The sequence below is a fragment of the Drosophila albomicans genome, unplaced genomic scaffold, assembly GCF_009650485.2.
Source record: "Drosophila albomicans strain 15112-1751.03 unplaced genomic scaffold, ASM965048v2 utg000153l_pilon, whole genome shotgun sequence".
Lineage (NCBI taxonomy): Eukaryota > Metazoa > Arthropoda > Insecta > Diptera > Drosophilidae > Drosophila > Drosophila albomicans.
This window is the reverse complement of record NW_026263535.1, coordinates 1-8,570: the sequence shown is the minus strand read 5'-3', so window position 1 is coordinate 8,570 and position 8,570 is coordinate 1. Positions and strand designations below refer to the sequence as shown.

At 31.3% G+C, this 8,570-nt stretch overlaps 1 pseudogene; it reads right to left on the bottom strand.

The window, feature by feature from the left end:
• Positions 1 to 5,646: 5,646 nt before the first annotated feature.
• LOC127566287 (large subunit ribosomal RNA) lies at positions 5,647 to 8,570 on the bottom strand (annotated as a pseudogene; the record flags this gene model as incomplete).

Below are 8,570 nucleotides of genomic sequence, written 5' to 3'. Positions count from 1 at the left end.
TGATTAGCCCTCCAGAACCCTACCAACCATCTCTTGTGAGAATTTAATCGACAAGGCTGGCTCAAAAAATTTAATTATTGTCCGTACCGACAGATTTTAAATAAATAATTATTGACGAAAAAAAAAAAAAAAAAAAAAAAAATGTATAGGTTTTGTGACACGTTTTCTACAATGCTCTTATTTTATTTAGTATTACCATCTAACGTATCTTTTTGTTGCACTAATTTAATAATACAACAGTAAAACTTCATTATTTTAACTTTTTAATCATATTGCCTTCTATATGATTATTTTCATATATTATTTATATATGACTTATGCCGGCAAGACTCACTCCATATACATAGTCATATATATTTCACTTGTGAAATTTTTCTCATATGACATGCCTGCTCGACATCACACCCCTATATAGGTTTTGTGACACGTTTTCTACAACCAGCTCATTTTACTAAGGTATACCACCTAATGTATCTTTATGTTGCACTAATTTAATAATGCAACAGTAAAACTTCATTATTTTTAACTTTTTTAATCATATTGCCTTCTATATGATTATTTTCATATATTATTTATATATGACTTATGCCGGCAAGACTCACTCCATATACATAGTCATATATATTTCACTTGTGAAATTTTTCTCATATGACATGCCTGCTCGACATCACCACCCCTATATAGGTTTTGTGACACGTTTTCTACAACCAGCTCATTTTACTAAGGTATACCACCTAATGTATCTTTATGTTGCACTAATTTAATAATGCAACAGTAAAACTTCATTATTTTTAACTTTTTTAATCATATTGCCTTCTATATGATTATTTTCATATATTATTTATATATGACTTATGCCGGCATGACACTCCATATAAATAGTCATATATATTTCACTTGTGAAATTTTTCTCATATGACATGCCTGCCCGACCTCACCACCCCTATATAGGTTTTGTGACACGTTTTCTACAATGCTCTTATTTTATTTAGTATTACCATCTAACGTATCTTTTTGTTGCACTAATTTAATAATACAACAGTAAAACTTCATTATTTTTAACTTTTTTAATCATATTGCCTTCTATATGATTATTTTCATATATTATTTATATATGACTTATGCCGGCAAGACTCACTCCATATACATAGTCATATATATTTCACTTGTGAAATTTTTCTCATATGACATGCCTGCTCGACATCACCACCCCTATATAGGTTTTGTGACACGTTTTCTACAACCAGCTCATTTTACTAAGGTATACCACCTAATGTATCTTTATGTTGCACTAATTTAATAATGCAACAGTAAAACTTCATTATTTTTAACTTTTTAATCATATTGCCTTCTATATGATTATTTTCATATATATATTTATATATGACTTATGCCGGCATGACACTCCATATAATAGTCATATATATTTCACTTGTGAAATTTTTCTCATATGACATGCCTGCCCGACCTCACCACCCCTATATAGGTTTTGTGACACGTTTTCTACAATGCTCTTATTTTATTTAGTATTACCATCTAACGTATCTTTTTGTTGCACTAATTTAATAATACAACAGTAAAACTTCATTATTTTTAACTTTTTTAATCATATTGCCTTCTATATGATTATTTTCATATATTATTTATATATGACTTATGCCGGCAAGACTCACTCCATATACATAGTCATATATATTTCACTTGTGAAATTTTTCTCATATGACATGCCTGCTCGACATCACCACCCCTATATAGGTTTTGTGACACGTTTTCTACAACCAGCTCATTTTACTAAGGTATACCACCTAATGTATCTTTATGTGCACTAATTTAATAATGCAACAGTAAAACTTCATTATTTTTAAAACTTTATAATCATATTGCCTTCTATATGATTATTTTCATATATTATTTATATATGACTTATGCCGGCATTACACTCCATATACATAGTCATATATATTTCACTTGTGAAATTTTTCTCATATGACATGCTGCCCCGACCTCACCACCCCTATATAGGTTTTTGTGACACGTTTTCTACAATACTAAGGTCTACCACCTAAATGTATCTTTTGTGGCACTATTTTAATAATACAACAGCAAAACTTCATTATATTTTTAAACACTATAATAATTTGTATTAAATACTAGTACAATCGTAAATTGTTTAACATGTTTAAAATTTTGTCAAAGTTGAACTCATATCTCGGTAGAACCTTATATATCATATGGCTGCAGTTCAATAAAAAATTCACCAAGTCCAAAAAATTTTTTTCTCAAGTTAAATTCAAAATCTTATCTCATTTTATTAAAAAACTGTATAAAATGATATATAAAAAGTTTTTTCTTCAATTTTTCATATGTTGAAATTTTTTGTCAAAGTTGAACTCATATCTCGGTAGAACCTCATATCATATGGCTGCAGTTCAATAAAAAATTCACCAAGTCCAAAAAATTTTTTTTTTTCAAGTTAAATTCAAAATCGTATCTCATTATATAATAAACTGTATAAAATGATATTTAAAAAGTTTTTTCTTCAATTTTCATATGTTGAAATTTTTTTCAAAGTTGAACTCATATCTCGGTAGAACCTCATATCATATGGCTGAAGTTCAATAAAAAATTCACCAAGTCCAAAAAATCTTTTTCTCAAGTTAAATTCAAAATCTTATCTCATTATATATTAATAAACTGTATAAAATGATATTTAAAAAGTTTTTCTCTTCAATTTTCAATATGTTGAAATTTTTTGTCAAAGTTGAACTCATATCTCGGTAGAACCTCATATCATATGGCTGCAGTTCAATAAAAAATTCACCAAGTCCAAAAAAATTTTTTTCTCAAGTTAAATTCAAAATCGTATCTCATTATATTAATAAACTGTATAAAATGATATTTAAAAAGTTTTTTCTTCAATTTTCATATGTTGAAATTTTTTTTCAATGTTGAACTCATATCTCGGTAGAACCTCATATCATATGGCTGAAGTTCAATAAAAAAATTCACCAAGTCCAAAAAATCTTTTTCTCAAGTTAAATTCAAAATCTTATCTCATTATATTAATAAACTGTTTAAAATGATAATTAAAAAGGTTTTTCTTCAATTTTCATATGTTGAAATTTTTTTGTCAAAGTTGAACTCATCTCTCGGTAGAAACCTCATATCATATGGCTGCAGTTCAATAAAAAATTCACCAAGTCAAAAAAATCTTTTTCTCAAGTTAAATTCAAAATCTTATCTCATTATATTAATAAACTGTATAAAATGATATTTAAAAAGTTTTTTCTTCAATTTTCATATGTTGAAATTTTTTTGTCATAGTTGAACTCATCTCTCGGTAGAACCTCATATCATATGGCTGCAATTCAATAAAAAATTCACCAAGTCCAAAAAATTTTTTTCTCAAGTTAAATTCAAAATTGTATCTCATTTTATTAATAAACTGTATAAAATGATATTTAAAAAGTTTTTTCTTCAATTTTCATATGTTGAAATTTTTTGTCAAAGTTGAACTCATCTCTCGGTAGAACCTCATATCATATGGCTGCAGTTCAATAAAAAAATTCACCAAGTCCAAAAAATCTTTTTCTCAAGTTAAATTCAAAATCTTATCTCATTATATTAATAAACAGTATAAAATGCTATTTAAAAAGTTTTTTCTTCAATTTTCATATGTTGAAATTTTTTGTCAAAGTTGAACTCATATCTCATGTCTTAATTTGTGCCACTAATATGATGGCGTTCTTTTGCTATACCAAACACATAATTGTGTATGAAATAAATGCATACTTAAAATACGCAAGTATTCTGTTCATATAGATACATACATAAATGTATATATATTTTTTTATATCATGCATATTTTTAATTTTCGCCACTAATATGATGGCGTCCTTCTGGCTACCAAATTCATGTAATTGCGTACCAAATAAATGTATATTTAAAATACACAAGTATTTTGTACACATAGATATACCATGCATATTTTTAATTTTCGCCACTAATATGATGGCGTCCTTCTGGCTACCAAATAAATATATATAACTAACGCTTACTAAATAAATGCATATTTAAAATATACAAGTATTTTGTACACATAGATATACTATGCATATTCTTAATTTTCGCCACTAATATAATGGCGTTCCTTTTGCTACCAAATAAATATATATAACCAACGCATAATAAATAAATGCATATATAAAATACGCAAGTATTTTGTACACATAGATATACTATGCATATTCTTGATTTTCGCCACTAATATAATGGCGTTCCTTTTGCTACCAAATAAATATATATAACCAACGCATAATAAATAAATGCATATATAAAATATGCAAGTATTTTGTATACATAGATATACTATGCATATTCTTAATTTTCGCCACTAATATAATGGCGTTCCTTTTGCTACCAAATAAATATATACAACTAACGCATACTAAATAAATGCATATTTAAAATACGCAAGTATTTTGTACACATATTATACCTTTGCATATTCTTAATTTTCGCCACTAATATGATGACGTTCCTTTTGCTACCAAATAAATAATATAAACCACATTAAATGCATATATATACGCAAGTATTTTGTAAATATATTTTAATTATACTAATATAATGGCGTTCCTTTACCATACGCATAATGTATATAAAATATGCAAGTATTTTGTATACATAGATATATCTATGCATATTCTTAATTTTCGCCACTAATATGATGGCGTATGCTACCAAATATCTAATTGCGCATAATAAATTGCATATATAAAAATACGCAAGTATTTTGTACACATAGATATACTATGCATATTCTTAATTTTCGCCACTAATATAATGGCGTTCCTTTTGCTACCAAATAAATATATATAACCAACGCATAATAAATAAATGCATATATAAAATATGCAAGTATTTTGTATACATAGATATACTTACTATGCATATTATTAATTTTCGCCACTAATATAATGGCGTTCCTTTTTGCTACCAAATAAATATAAATAACTAACGCATACTAAATAAATGCATATATTAAAATACGCAAGTATTTTGTACACATAGTTATACCTTTGCATATTCTTAATTTTCGCCACTAATATGATGACGTTCCTTTTGCTACCAAATAAATATATATAACCAACGCATTATAAATAAATGCATATATAAAATACGCAAGTATTTTGTACACATAGATATACTATGCATATTCTTAATTTTCGCCACTAATATAATGGCGTTCCTTTTTGCTACCAAATAAATATATATAACCAACGCATAATAAATAAATGCATATATAAAATATGCAAGTATTTTGTATACATAGATATACTTACTATGCATATTATTAATTTTCGCCACTAATATAATGGCGTTCCTTTTGCTACCAAATAAATATATATAACTAACGCATACTAAATAAATGCATATTTAAATACACAAGTATATTTTGTACACATAGATATATTATTTATTTATATATATATAATATATTTATATATTATATAAATTTTCTTCTTATATGCGTAATTGTATAACACATAATTAATAATTATGCATACAATTTTGCATATTTATATATATATAATATATATATAATATTTTTTTATATATGCCTTAAACATATATATTTTTTTATCGAATCGTCAAGCAAAGGATAAGCTTCAGTGGATCGCAGTATGGCAGCTGCTCAACCACTTACAACACCTTGCCTGTTATAAAAGTCGTTTACAATTGATTCAAGGCTTTGTCATTGTATTAAATAATGTTTTAATATATAACTAGCGCGGCACCAGGTGATCGAAGATCCTCCCAATTTACTATGTTATATGTAACATTGGCATCACATCCATCGTCGTCTATTAAATGAATAATAAACTTTTAATGGTTTAGAAGCCATACAATGCAAATTGCCCCTTATTTATCATTGCAGTCCAGCACGGATACGACCTTAGAGGCGTTCAGGCATAATCCAACGGACGTAGCGTCATACCACTGTTCGCTCGAACAAGTATTGTGCCCATTGGTCCGTACCTGCGGTTCCTCTCGTACTACGCAGGAATGCTGTCGCAACAACGTTTTGTCATTAGTAGGGTAAAACTAACCTGTCTCACGACGGTCTAAACCCAGCTCACGTTCCCTTGCATGGGTGAACAATCCAACGCTTGGTGAATTTTGCTTCACAATGATAGGAAGAGCCGACATCGAAGGATCAAAAAGCGACGTCGCTATGAACGCTTGGCCGCCACAAGCCAGTTATCCCTATGGTAACTTTTCTGACACCTCTTGTTAAAAACTCTTTAAACCAAAAGGATCGATAGGCCGAGCTTTTGCTGTCCCTGTGTGTACTGAACACCGAGATCAAGTCAGCATTTGCCCTTTTGCTCTATGTGTGGTTTCTGTCCGCACTGAGCTGGCCTTGGGACACCTCCGTTATTATTTGAGAGATGTACCGCCCCAGTCAAACTCCCTACCTGGCAATGTCCTTGAATTGGATCATACCTGAGTAATTGGAGTTATACCAAATTTTTAATTTAAGAACACATAAATGCACTCTCTCATTAATGAATTTGTTTGCGATTATATAACAAACTCGTGATACTTTGATCAAGAAGCTTGCATCAAAACCCAATACCATAAGATATAATAAATATATCCGTATAATGGCTAGGAAATGATACACGTTCCATTTAATCAAGTAAGTAAGGAAACAATAAGAGTAGTGGTATTTCATTGTCGATACTAAACCGAAATTTAATATCTCCCACTTATTCTACACCTCTTATGTCTCCTTACACTGCCAGATTAGAGTCAAGCTCAAAAGGGTCTTCTTTCCCCGCTAATTATTCCAAGCCCGTTCCCTTGGCTGTGGTTTCGCTAGATAGTAGATAGGGACAGTAGGAATCTCGTTAATCCATTCATGCGCGTCACTAATTAGATGACGAGGCATTTGGCTACCTTAAGGCCGTTGACCCGCGCTTACTTGAATTTCTTCACTTTGACATTCAGAGCACTGGGCAGAAATCACATTGTGTCAACACCCGCTAGGGCCATCACAATGCTTTGTTTTAATTAGACAGTCGGATTCCCCAAGTCCGTGCCAGTTCTGAATTGATTGTTAATTGATAATCGTTATAATTTAAAAGAACTAGCTGGTTGCCCAACTAGTATTCTTAAAAATTTTAGCAAGAAAGTTCCACAATTGGCTACGTACTAAACTATCCGGGGAACAAGAAACTACCATAAATGATAGAAACTCTATTACCCAGAACGAGCACATAAACCATGTTATTGTTTCCCAATCAAGCCCGACTATCTCAATCTTCAGAGCCAATCCTTATCCGAAGTTACGGATCTAATTTGCCGACTTCCCTTACCTACATTATTCTATCGACTAGAGACTCTTCACCTTGGAGACCAGCTGCGGATATTGGTACGGCCTGTTGAGAAGTTTGCGTGTCCCCACCATAAATTTTCAAGGTCCGAGGAGAAAATATCGACACACACAGTATATGTCATGCTCTTCTAGCCCATCTACCATATCTCTCTGCGAAAGACTTCCATGGTAGTACGGCTATAAAAACAGAAAAGAAAACTCTTCCGATATCTCTCGACGGCTTCTTTTATGGTCGTTCCTGTTGCCAGGATGAGCACGAGGCCCATATTTAAATAAACAAACGGATACTCAACAGGTTACGGAATTGGAACCGTATTCCCTTTCGTTCAAAATTATTCAAGTTTTTTAATTATGACAAAATATAAATTTTAGTTACTTTTTTTACTTGAAAATTTTTCGGCTTTCGCCTTGAACTTAGGACCGACTAACTCGTGATCAACCACTGTTCACACGAAACCCTTCTCCACTTCAGTCCTCCAAGGTCTCATTCGATTATTTGCTACTACCACCAAGATCTGTACCAATGACGGCTCCATGCAGGCTTACGCCAAACACTTCTAAGCACACCATTGTACCTTCCTACTCACTAAAGTTTCAAAATTTATATTACAAGTAATATTAAATCATCTACTTTAGCGGTAATGTATAGGGTATACAACTTAAGCGCCATCCATTTTAAGGGCTAGTTGCTTCGGCAGGTGAGTTGTTACACACTCCTTAGCGGATTTCGACTTCCATGATCACCGTCCTGCTGTTTTAAGCAACCAACGCCTTTCATGGTTTCTGAATGAGTTGTTAATTTGGGCACCGTAACATTACGTTTGGTTCATCCCACAGCGCCAGTTCTGCTTACCAAAAGTGGCCCACTGGGCACATTATATCATAACCTTAAACTTCATATCAAGAAAGTTAAGGTTCTTACCCATTTAAAGTTTGAGAATAGGTTAAGATCGTTTCGACCCTAAGGGCCTCTAATCATTCGCTTTACCAGATAAGATTATTTTATACAACAGTTAAATGCACCAGCTATCCTGAGGGAAAACTTCGGAAGGAACCAGCTACTAGATGGTTCGATTGGTCTTTCGCCCCTATACTCAATTCTGACAATCGATTTGCACGTCAGAACTGTTTCGGTCTTCCATCAGGGTTCCCCTGACTTCAACCT